At 34.5% G+C, this 12,975-nt stretch overlaps 1 long non-coding RNA gene and 1 pseudogene across 1 annotated transcript in view; both read right to left on the bottom strand.

Moving 5' to 3' along the window:
• LOC107589580 (cGMP-dependent protein kinase 2-like) overlaps positions 1-3,706 on the bottom strand; it is a 9,968-nt pseudogene extending 6,262 nt beyond the window's left edge.
• Positions 3,707-11,475: 7,769 nt separating this feature from the next.
• The window catches only part of LOC107589554 (uncharacterized), a 9,378-nt gene continuing 7,878 nt past the window's right edge, over positions 11,476-12,975 (bottom strand). Inside the window, exons 2-3 of the long non-coding RNA XR_001609686.1 lie at positions 12,719-12,757; positions 11,476-12,371 (exon numbers count right to left, since the gene is read on the bottom strand). This is a non-coding gene — a long non-coding RNA (uncharacterized lncRNA). The remainder of the gene's footprint in view (positions 12,372-12,718; positions 12,758-12,975) is intronic.

The following is a 12,975-nucleotide window of genomic DNA, read 5'->3' as shown; positions in this document are numbered from 1 at the left end:
AAGTTGATGTATTTCCTCAGCGACCAGCACGGATCAGCTCTAGGCATGACGAAGCGGATATCGTCCTCTTTTGGAAGATCAAACAAAGTAGTTTCGCTTTCACAACGAAGCACACAGCGTCTTCAGGACATGGCGGAAAGCGGCAACAATACTACAGCGAGAATAAAAGTTACGCCTTCATTTTTTGCGTGAACATTTGGGCGACGTTATGCAAATCTTCCCACACAGTGATGTAGACATGTGGGGGCATGTTAGAACGAGCCGTTTCAGGTAGGTGTGGCTGACTCTTAACTTTTATGAAGAATATCTCTTTGGATTTGAGACTTTAGTCTTTGCAACTTTACAGATCTTCTTTATGCACCAAGAGCTTGAAACATTCCAAAGAGAAAGGAAACATTGAAATCGCATCATATGACCCCTTTAAATCTGCACTAAAGATGCGATCCTGTCACGTATCACACATGCACACTTCAATAAGCCGACAGAAAGCAGGTTATTGCGTTTACATGCCGTGCAAAATCGGAGTAAGAGGCAAAAAACTACCTGTTGCGATCGGTTTATTCTTAAGCCGTTTATGACCTTACTCCGATAAAAGAAAACGGGTTACCGCGTTTACATGACCAAGTGCGTTTTCGGCTTATTAAGCATAATTGGTTTAAGAACGTGCATGTAAACGCGCTCATTGTAGCCTATGTTGAATTGAAAAAGAATCACATATATATATATATATATTACTCAGCCTCATTTTGTTTAAACACAGGCACAGGCAGTGTTGGGGGTAACCCATACAAGTAATGTAAGTTATGTAATGAGATTACTTTTAGTGAGTAATGAGTTACTTTTTCAAAAAATGAGTGCAAGTTACTTTGTTTTCCCATTTATTCACTGACACCTCTCTTGTTGTCATGTTGAGAGAAATTGGGAGTAAGTGCAGGGGCAGAGGCACTTCCTTCAGCCTGAGGCTTATTAATTTCACGTTTGGTGTAAAAGAGCCTTTACAGTTGCCAAAAAATTTACTTTTGTGTTTTTTTGTTATTAAAAATAAATAAGCAAGCCCAGTTCCAGCTCATTTGACAAAAAGTAATGCAAAAGTAATGTAATGTAACACAATTAGTTACCTTTTATGGAGTAACGCAATATTGTAATGCATTACTTTTAAAATCAACTTTCCCCAGCATTGAGCACAAGAACACACACACACACACACACACACCTTTGACTGTGGCTGTTCTTTTACAGTTATAGAGAATGGCCAACTCTCCGAAGGTCGTCCCAGGACACATCTGACCATGGAGCTTTCCGTTTTGAATGACCTCAAATAAACCCTCTGGACACAGAGAATCAAATGAGCACCATTGAGTCCAGCACATTATTTCAATGTTATCATTTTGTAAAAATATGAATGTATGAGGAGCAGGTAACAATAACATCTGGAGTTTACCAGCAAGCACATAGAGGTAGTTCCCCGGCTCTCCCTCCTGAATAACCAGCTGCTCAGCAACGTAGATTTTCTCATACATGCAGTCCACCATCTCTCTAGTGTGCTGAGGCTCCAGCTTCTTCAGAAAGTCATTGTTCATGATGGCTTCATTGATCAGTTTCTTAGTACTACAGGAAGAGGAAGAAAAAGAGTTGCAAAACCCCAACACTTTAAAAGAACTGAAGCACATGTGGCTTTCTTGAAAACTAGTTTCTAAGATTTTATGTATTTATTTTAGAAATATATGGAAATGCTTGTAATGGTTGCTATTTGCATAAACATTTTGTTGGAATAAGGTGGTAAGTGTTTGTGCAACTGAGTTTACTCTTAAAATCAAATCTCCTTTTATGAAATGCACTTTAATTAGACAAGGCTTTCTTCAAGGCATGGTTCATCAGTGCTGAGTGAAGTGGAGGTGGTCAATAATGAATGATTCTCCTGTCAGAACACACAGACTGCTGAATTAAAGATACCAAATCCTTTTTATTGTGCACCCTTGAGAGCAGGCGTTGTAAATCGCAACAAAAATCAAGGAAAATATATAAAGATCAATTGAGATCAAACGCAAGATTAAAAAACAAATGTATATACCACAGAGTAACTATATCAAATATATGGTTCACTCAAAAATTGGTTTCACTATTTAATCAATCTGTTATTTTTCCGATGGAACACAAAAGGAGAAATTTTGAAGAATGTACATGTTACCCTTTTTTTCATATAATTACAGTTAACGGTGACCACAGCTGCCAAGCTAAAAAAAAAATCTACATAAGATAGTTCATATGATGCTTCACACATTTCAAGTATTCTGAAGTTTTGTGTGAGGAACAGACTGAAACTGAAAATAATTTAAATAAAATAATTCAGATCTGGTGCACAAATGTCTAAAGATTATACGGCAGCATATCTGAATTTCTAACATTAGCACAATCGAGATTTGTGAGATCTGGTGGAGGGAAAGATGATCAGTGCGAAATTAAGAAATTATTATAAGAATGATTACTATTCTTTAATTATTATTAAATTTCCATCTGCTCTTCATGCAAAGCTATGACTTGAAATACAGCACACAATTTATTTGGGCTACTTATATAATACTACTGCTGGTTTTTATGAGTAATCACAATGAACTGAAAAAGAAAAGCGTGTACATTCTTCAAAAATTCTTCTTTCGTGTTCCACGAGTTTGAAATTATATGAATAATGTATAAATGTGCAAACATTGACTTAATTGTGCTATTCTTAGCAAACTCCTATGCATAACTAAACACACATTTTTCATTCTTTATTTTGAAGGGCTAAAAATATTCATTGGCGACACGTTTACATTTTGCATGTCAGTTTCAGACTATTTTTTCTCTTGAGTACTATACTACGGCTGATTCTCATTATCACATCTGAAACAGGACTGTCTCTTTACTGACCTAAAATGGATCTTATGAATGAATTAGTGCTGGACATTTGTAGACTGCCATCAAGAGCATGTTTATTTAAAACAGTAATGAGTCCTGTCCATGCATACAAATGGCCCACCCTTTGTGTTCTCTTGAGCCACTCCATGCCCTCCGGAGTGTGTTATGGTAATCCAGGCTTTCAAGCCCGCTCTGGGGTTGGAGACAGTACAAAGGCTTGGCTAAACCTTACTCCTGTCTCCCCCTTCCAGGAGAGTCAGTACTCCAGTGACTCCATAATGAAACAAACAATCCAGTGGTTCAATCAGTGTCAGCACACTCACCCAGAGTTTTTGCGGATGTGTTGTCTCTCTGTGGAGATGTGATGGACCCTGTGGTCATGACAGAAGTGCCTCGATGTGGGTTCAGCTGAAACACCCTCCTTGGCCTTAAGGCGTCGATGCACCTCCACAGCCACTCTGTGGAAGCATGTGGAGCCATGATTGATTACGCTCAGCAGTCTGCGGCTGTGCCTCAGCGGTGCTGGTGGTGAGCGTCCAAGGCTGTTATACCCGATGGCATCCTGGAGTTTATCGATCTGGGACACTTTTGCTTCTAGTTCCCTTTGAAGGCTCTGTAAGCACTTCTCCTGCGTGCGGAGCTCCTGGTCCATCCATGCCAACTCCTCCTCCAGATGGGCGATCCTCATCTTCAGGGGCTCCACAGACTCCCATACAGGGGCCTCTTTTATACCGGAGGCCAGGCAGGTCTCCTCTATCCGAGGGGCTTTGATCGAACCATTCCTCATGATCAGACAGTGACTAGGAACCATAGAGAGGCCTTTGGGCTTTTAAATGTGTTCACTGGTTGGCCACTGCAAACAGAAGATGAAATACAGATTTTCTGGATATCTTGACAGGGAATGTCCATTTAGTCTCATTATGATTCTACATAATATTTAACATACATATTTTTTAAAACACAAGTAAACTAAATTCTAAATGCTATATTACTATAATACATATTATAAATACTATATATTACTTTGAAGCATTTTACGATAAATAGCCTAGATGTTATTTTCAAAAAGTGTTTTTTTTATTATTTTTTTTATGTTTACTGTTTTACAAGAAAGGCAGAAAAATAGTAAAGTTTATTTAGGCCTAAAGCTTTATTAATTTTTTATTCAATTACAGTCAATAACAACAGAAACTGGGGAAAATCAGATAAAAACAATGTCAGCAAGAATGCAAGCTGTTATCAATACCAAAGGAGGCCAAACAAAATATTAAGTTTTTTGGTTATCTTGGGGTATTTTATATATATATTTGGTAAAAAAAAAATTGTTTTAAACAAATTTTTGACATTCCTAAATTACTTGTTTTTATGACAGGTGGTCTAATTAATAAAGTTGTTACGCACATCCAGTGCTTAACAAATGTATTAGACTGCATTTATTGACTGTAAATGTGCATCAGAATAATAATAATAATAATAAAGTGCTTCACAATTTTTTCTGCCTTTCTTCTAAAACAGTACATTTTAAAATTCATTGACAACAACAATAATTATATTTTAGCATTAGAAAAACTCCTGTGACTAAAGAGCTTACACATACTGGTGTGGATTAACCATTACAGAAACATAAAAATGATTTTGGTAATCACCAATATTGTTAGTTTAGGGCAGCTGTGGCACAAACCTTACATTGGGTGGTGGTGGTGGTCTAATAAACTTGTTTACGCACTGGCAGTCTGCGGCTGTGCCTCAGCGGTGCTGGTGGTGAGCGTCCAAGGCTGTTATACCCGATGGCATCCTGGAGTTTATCGATCTGGGACACTTTTGCTTCTAGTTCCCTTTGAAGTATTATTTGTAAAAAGAAACATTAATAAATATGTACTTAAAGTTATAAATAAATGAATACGATTATAAATACTATATTATGTTTCCTTTCAAAATATTATTTAGAAGTGCATATATATATATATATATATACACACACATATACATATACATACACACACACACACACACACACACACAACTATATGGCCAATAAACACATTTCAGATTATTGAATTTTGTGGAATTATATTAATAATAATAATAATAGTAATAATAATATATTTACACTGTTATTGTCTGGGGGAAATGGCAACTGTTTTAGTACAGATAAAGTTTAATTAACGTTATAATTAATAAATTGTATCCATGTACAACATTTAAAACACACCTGATAATAAAAATGTGATATTAACAAAAAAAGACCAGCAACAATATTATCGACTATGAATGACAGATAAATAACTCTTTGAACTGAGTAACCGAATATTCACATTTAACATCTAATTTACCGAGCCTTCGAGTATTAACATGTAACATGAAGTAACAGTTAGATTGTCATTTAAGACGGTGTACTCTGTAGTCCCCTAAATTAAATTAAATTAAATTAAATTAAATTAAATTTTAAGAAGATTAAAAAGAAGAAAACCATTTTAAATAAAACACAGCAGAGCTGACGAGACATGCTCCACCAGTAAAGAGGCCGCCCAGGCAAGACCGTCACATTGACGCCAGTCATGGGAAATCCTTAACGCTGAAAGGATACTACGACAAAGATATTGCTTTCATCTTCTGACAGCTGATGGCAAACTGATTTCCTGAAGAAAAACAGCCCCAGGTAATCACACACCCTCAGTTCTGCTGTCATCTCTCTCTCTCTCTCTCTCTCTCTCTCTCTCTCTCTCTGTGTAGCTGCCTGAGCCCCACCTCTGCTTCAGACACAGAGAGCAGACGACATGAGAGGCAGGGCAATCGACTTAAATATTGGTGAAATTAATTTTTTAGGTAAACTAACACCCATATAAACACAATGGGCAATATACCAAAACGTATCACGGTGATATCCATATATCATGAGATAATTCAATATAGTAATTATCGCTACAGGCCTACCTTTTCATACTGGCTGCTTTGTTCTCCAAAGAGCTGTTTTGAGCTGTTTACACGAATGTTTAAACATGGTGTTAAATATAAAACACACCCACAGTAACTTGAACTTTAACCTAAAATTAACTGGTTTTGATAACTATATTAGTAATTATTTACTAACTAAACACTGATCTAGCACCCCCTCAGCACCTGCTTTCAAAATGCTCTGGTGCCGCCCATGACTTTCTGCAAACCTGTCATAAGAGATGAACACTGTCTCAATTTATGATACATATTTTGTTTTACGAATACATCACAAAGGTCTTTTCCTTTTTTCTCAAATTTATGTCTGGATTTCTTTTTTCATGGTTTCCAGACTATCCAATATTCCATATAACACTATTGTATCAATACTCTCAACGGTCTTCAGTCATCTGCCTTAATTCTGTTTTGTCAACCACAATTTAACTGTCAAACAGAACAGTTCAGACGGTGCGTTTTCATTATTCCATTTCCTTTATTTCACTGGCTAATACAGTTCAGATGTCTATTTGAAAAATAAACAAAAAGCTATAAATAAATAAACAAATACTGTTCCATTATGGGGAAAAAATCTTAACAAAACTTTAAATAATAATGTTGCTGTCTCCAGAAGCATATATTGAATCAACAATAATACACTTTTGCATATTTATTTAATGCTTGATTTTGAACAGTTTAAAGAAGCGAAATGGAAAGAAAAGATGGTAACACTTTACTTGAAGGGGTGTGCATAAGACTGACATGACACCTTCATAATCATGAGATGACACATGTCATGAATATGAAGGAGGTTTTATGCATGTTTATGATAACTGTCATTGTGTCATTCACTCAGTTATGCCATTTTTAATGCAAATATGACATTATTTGACGTAACCCTAACCTAACCCTACCCTTACCCCTAACCATAGCCCATAACAAAGACATCTCAAACAATGTAATCTTTGCATTAAAAATTACATAACTGAGCGAATGACACTTAATGACAGTTGTCATAAACATGCATAAAACCTCCTTCATATTCATGACATGTGTCATCTCATGATTATGAAGGTGTCATGTCAGTCTTATGCACACCCCTTCAAGTAAAGTGTAACCGAAAAGATAAACATAACCCTAAAGTCAACCTTTAGTCAAACCGACAGTAACATGTTAGTCAGCCATTTTAAATGTATACAAGTAGATGCATAATAACCATGCAAGTGGTTGCAATTCATCTTGCATTTGCACTTCCTGTAAAAGCACAGAAATAAATGCCCTCTTATCCATTTTCAATTACTTACAACAACAACAGTATCAAAGATATCACACATAATGTTTGATAATATATTTGTTCTCGGTATGAAACACACTTGATGAAAAATGTAAAAGAAAAATGTGTTTGTGAGCAGCAGGTGAACAAAGTCTGAACTTCTTATAAAAGACAGCAGTGCTCACTTAGGCAGTGTGTGAAGCAGAGATCAGAATGATCCAAGAATAAACTGGCATCAAAAACTACAACTGACAAATTTGGTTAAAGCTGAACTGCACAGCTGTTTTGAAAGTGTACTCCTCATTAAAGGTCAATTTATAATGTGGGACATAACTGATTATTCAAACAAATATATATATATATTTATATATAAAATCCTTATTTTACATAAATATCTTACTAAAGAAAACAGCAGGATCAAAAGATTATCTGGAGAGGTGACCATTTAAAGGAATAGTTCACCCAAAAATGAAAATTAGCTGAACATTTACTCACCCTCAGGTCATCCAAGATGTAAATGAGATTGTTTCTTCATCAGAACAGATTTGGAGAATTTTTTTTTATCAGCTGTTTTGACTCTTATTCTGACGGCACCCATTCACTTTAGAGGATCCATTGGTGAACAAGTGATGCAATGCTAAATTTCTCAATCTATTCTGATGAGGACACAAACTCATCTACATCTTGGACATTTCAGCTAACTTTCATTTTTAGGTGAACTATACCTATAATGCTGTGTCGCAGATATGAATCTAGTCAGCATATTTATATTTGAGTGACACGTTATTTGAAGAGTACACTGTACAAAGGACAATACAAGATCAAAATCTTTGTAAAAAAGGGAAATGTGTAGAAAATGCATGATGTACAGTACAAATATTATATTCTTGTTCAAAACATGGAAAAGAAGTCACACACACTTCAATGTGCAAAATTATACTGAGAAAAAGAAAAGAAATTATGCCTCGTGCACAATAAAATGAAAAACACTTTATAACATGCCCTAGAGTCAAAAAAGCACCCAATGCTAAAATAATACAGAGTGCATAAGATCTGATTCATCCTGTTTTTTGAGCATTGCAAATTGAGCATTATGTGAGTGGGTACAGAATGACGATAAGTATTTCTCTTCTTTTTGTTAGCTATTACAATATGTAATTTGTTGCAAATATTAATCATTCTGTACCTACTAGCATAAAACAGTTCATGTTTGTAAATGTACAGATGTCAACACACTTAAAAATAAAGGTTGCAATTAGAGGGGCTTTGCAGCCGTCAGTCTGATACCAATTCTTAATATCGTTTATGTACTGATGATCTGTGATTTAAAGATGCTAAAAATCTATCAAGAGCTTGCAAAATCTCCAGAATATCATATAGTCGAGAAATACGCTTAAATGTTAAAATTGTGCCCCGATAAGCTACTGAAGAACCTCTATTTTTAGGAGTGTATGATTACAAAATGATCCTTTTTTTTTCTTTTCTTTTTTTTACACATACAATTTAATGTCTTCAAAACAAATAAAAGTGGATTCTCATTAAATCCACTAATCAATGTTTCAAGTAAACACAATTTAACATTGATTTTATCTCTCAATAATTGAATTATCCTCTACTATTCATTCAGATGATAATGAAAACAATATACTAATGAAAAAATAGGTGTGTTTCAGACATGAATGAATTGATTGCAAACTCATTTAATTCAGTAATAATTAACCTGTTATCAGGATAGACATTTTCAGTGGGTTTATATATAACCAATCTTTGTCTGAAACAGTCAAAATACAACATAAGGAATGCTTGCATTAGGTTTAAAAAAAAACAAACAGCTGCTGGTACATATGAAACCACATTATGAATGAATCCAGATCCCAAATTTTGTAAGGAATACAACATAAGGAATGCTTGCATTAGGAAAAAAAAAAAAAAAACAGCTGCTGGTACATATGAAACCACATTATGAATGAATCCAGATCCCAAATTTTGTAAGGAGATTAAAGATTATTTTCCCTCACAAAAGCTGTTATGGTTAATGTGGTGTTGTCATCCCATAGCGGTACTGTTTATTCTGTGATTCTGGTAATAAGTTGCATATTGGACAACCAAAAATAGTTTTCATGTCAAAAAAGAAGTTTACTCTAATCAGACGTATAGGCATAAAAACTTCATATAAACAAATAGTTTATCTGAAGGTCAAACATGTGCGAAACCAATGATAAATAAATTAAACGCCCAATGTGTCACTGCTGGTTTAAATTAGTTGCTTTAGCTGCCCCAATATATTCTGAAAAGTACAACCGTTCTGTAAGAGTAGATTTACCCAAACAAGCATTTCAAAGAGTTGGCAAAATATACAGATGGAGTCAGCATTGACATCTATGTTTACAGCAGTGAAATGTTGCATGCATGTTGCAACACCATCAAATGCCCTGTTGCAAACAGCCATTACATTTTTGGAAAATTTTTTTGCAAAGTAACATGTAGAAGGATTGTGGCAATAGTTGGTACATAGCAGGCGTTTCAAATTAGTTAAAAGTGATAGTTTACTTTGTCACTCATGTTTACTTTTTTTTTTTTTTTTAGCTGTATAACTGATTCTATTCTCATTTTTAAAGGTATAACATTATGCTGTGTACAAGCACAACATTGTTGTATGCAAAGCAGGATGGTTATGTACATCCATTTATGCTAAATATTAATATTAAACGCAAGAATAAAGGTGTACTTTGAGTGAAGTGTGAGGTTGCATTCTACCTGCAACTCTCGACAGAAGGCAGTGATATTTAGAATCAGGAATCATCAAAGATTTTGTCTTTCTTTGGTTTGTCTGGAAACACAAGAACACTCAGACCACATCTGCATGTTCATCAAGCTGCGCTGGATCCTCTGATCACAAACATTATTTAACATCGTCATCAACAAGGAACGAAATGTGCTAAAATGTTTCTTTCACATAGTGAATAATATAGAAGAGAAAGAAAAAGGTCTAAAATGCTACTTTTGCATTATCGTCTTTTCTGTAGTCCAGTCAGTGTCAGTCTGCTCACATCTGCCGCCCTCTGGAGTCTCTCAGTACTATAGGATGCTTATACAGGAATCAAAATTCTTCCAACAGCCACCAAAGAGCAGGCCATACTTAAAGATCTCCCAAAATCTCTTCAAGTTTTTGTTGCTTATGAAGGAAGTCAAACCAGAACCTTGTGGATTTCACTACAGGGTTACTTCTTGGCTAGCTGGAACGGATTCTGACCCTTTTAACAAAAGAAACATACATATTTGTAGTAGACTTCTGCAAAGATGACACAGAGAGGGCCTCAGAAAACATGCATGTATATAAAATGACTAAATGCAATTTTCACACTTTTTGTCAAATGCAAATCACAATAACAAGCACAACTTCAGCATTTAAACATCCAGAGGGTGTTAATTTTTCTTAGTCTCTGTGTAAATGTCATGTCATTACTGTAAAAAACAAAGTTCAAAAAATCAATCTTCTAAGGATTTCAAATTAAAGAGAGAACATATGAATAAATAAGACGTGTTAGGAACTGTTTTGGCTTTTTACAGCCATTTATTATCTTATATTCCTCATGTTGACAGCATAGCTTCTTTGACATTGTTGATATGTCTCAAAACTACTTTGGCAGAGTAAAAGCATTAAGGCACATGTTAGTATGAGGTATTACAGACAGATAAAGAGTTTATAGACACTGATTATTACAAACCATGCTTAACTTGATATTAAGTGGCAAAATGGAACCCGAATAGCTTGTCAATGTAAGCAGCAGCAATCCTACACAATCCACTTCAACACTGAATGAACACAAAACAAATACAACAAAACCATTTTAGCTGTGGGCCTTATAATAAACATATTATGATGTATATGGCATGTTTGTAATACTAACTTAGTTGGTTTTATTCTTCATTTTTACTTGAGGTAAAATGGGACATACACTACCATTCAAACATTTGGAGTCAGTACGATTTTTGAAACAAGTTTCTTATGTTCACCAAGGCTGCATTTATTAAATCAAAATACAGTAAACTTGGTAATATTGTGAAATATTTTTACAATTTAAAATAACTATGTATTTAATTTTTTTTTAAACGTATTTCTGTGATTTCAAAGCTGAATTTTCCGCCTCATTACTCCGATCTTCAGTGTCACACAGTTGTGCTGCTTAATATTTTTGTGGAAACATGCATTTGTTTCATTCTTTGATGAATAGAAAGTTTAAAAGAACAACATTTAAAATAGAATATTTTTTCAACTATGTAAAAGTCTTTAGTGACACTTTTGATCAATTTAATGCATCTTGCTGAATAAAAGTACTATAATCTTTCAAAAAAAAAAAAAAAAAAAATGCTGACCCCAAACTTTTGAATGGTTGTTGATGCTTATTAACAAACACAAAGATGTGCTCGACAGTGAGCAGCAATATAAATGAGATAAATGAAGACTAAATTCATTGCCCAAGTATGTAAATTACATTAATCTACTATACTATTAAATTGCCAGAAATAAGAATAGAAAAAATATAGCTGCTCAAAGGGCCAGATTTAGACGTATTTACATGAAAGCCTATCAAGGCAAAGCACTGTGTGTGGATTTCAGTCATTCTTTTCTTTTCATAGAGCCATTCACTAATTCAGTTTTTGCAATAATATATTTGGCAAAAAATGGCAGGTGAATATGGAGAAAACAGTATGAAATGCTCACTAAACAAGCCACGCAGTGCAGATGTTCATAATTTATGCACTGAAACTCATATGAAACAACTGACTACTGTCTACTGCATGTAGTATGGACTTTGAAATAAGTCATTTTAATGTTCAGTAAACATATGCAGTTACAGTGTAAGCAGGTGTGGTGTGAACATGTTAATCTCAGAGCAAAGACTTTCCTCTTACACACAAGGCCAATTTGTAACTCCAGCCCCACTAATCAGTGCAGCGTGGTCCGACACAACACATTAAAACACTATGATACAATAAGTTAATAGGCACTTAACAGTTAACATAATGCACAAATATCATGCATATGTTGCCACAGTATATTTCTTCCTCAATCAAAAAACTGTATTAAGTCCATTACATAAAAAACATTACCAGTAATAAAAATAAACATCTGTACAAAAGTCCTGCCAGTATTTTTATGGTTTGCTGTATTTTCCATCAATATAATAGATCAATGGCAAAAAAAAAAAAAAGTACAAAAATAAATATTCTATTTACAATCACACATGGCATTCAGGAATTAACGTCACTGCAAAACAAGAGGCAAAAAGACTGTTATTTTCAAGCACACACCTTCCAAGCAAATGGAGGTATAGAGTTATTCCTATCAGATGTCGAATCAACAATACATCTCAAATCATATTCCAAAACAACTAGTCATAAAGTATCGTATTATAGCAGATTGAAAATGTTTAGTTATAAATTGAGTAACAAAATAATTTCTATGCACATAAACCAATTTGTATAACATTATATATTAACTTATTCTGTACCTCCATATCATGAATTCATAGCATGAGTTATATCATAATAAAGATGGTATGGACACAATTATTTAAAATCAAAATGTTAATATGATCATTCAATATAACTCACTTTATTCCAACACCCTGGTACTGGCAAACCATCATCACCCTAAAACAAAGAGGAGTGGTGAAGAATTGTAAGAATTAGTAATATTTTTGAGAGGGGTGACATAACTGTATCTGTGCACATACAGTATACATAATCATTTCAGAAGTCACTTTTGAAACATACATTTCCCTTTCCCCTCTGCAGTAAGTTGATCAATCAATCAATGAATCAATAGATGACTGTCCATGCACACACACACACACACACACACACACACA

Source organism: Sinocyclocheilus grahami, unplaced genomic scaffold (assembly GCF_001515645.1).
Source record: "Sinocyclocheilus grahami isolate Dianchi unplaced genomic scaffold, SAMN03320097.WGS_v1.1 scaffold117.1, whole genome shotgun sequence".
Lineage (NCBI taxonomy): Eukaryota > Metazoa > Chordata > Actinopteri > Cypriniformes > Cyprinidae > Sinocyclocheilus > Sinocyclocheilus grahami.
The sequence above is the reverse complement of the archived record's forward strand: the minus strand, read 5'-3'. Positions and strand labels throughout refer to the sequence as shown.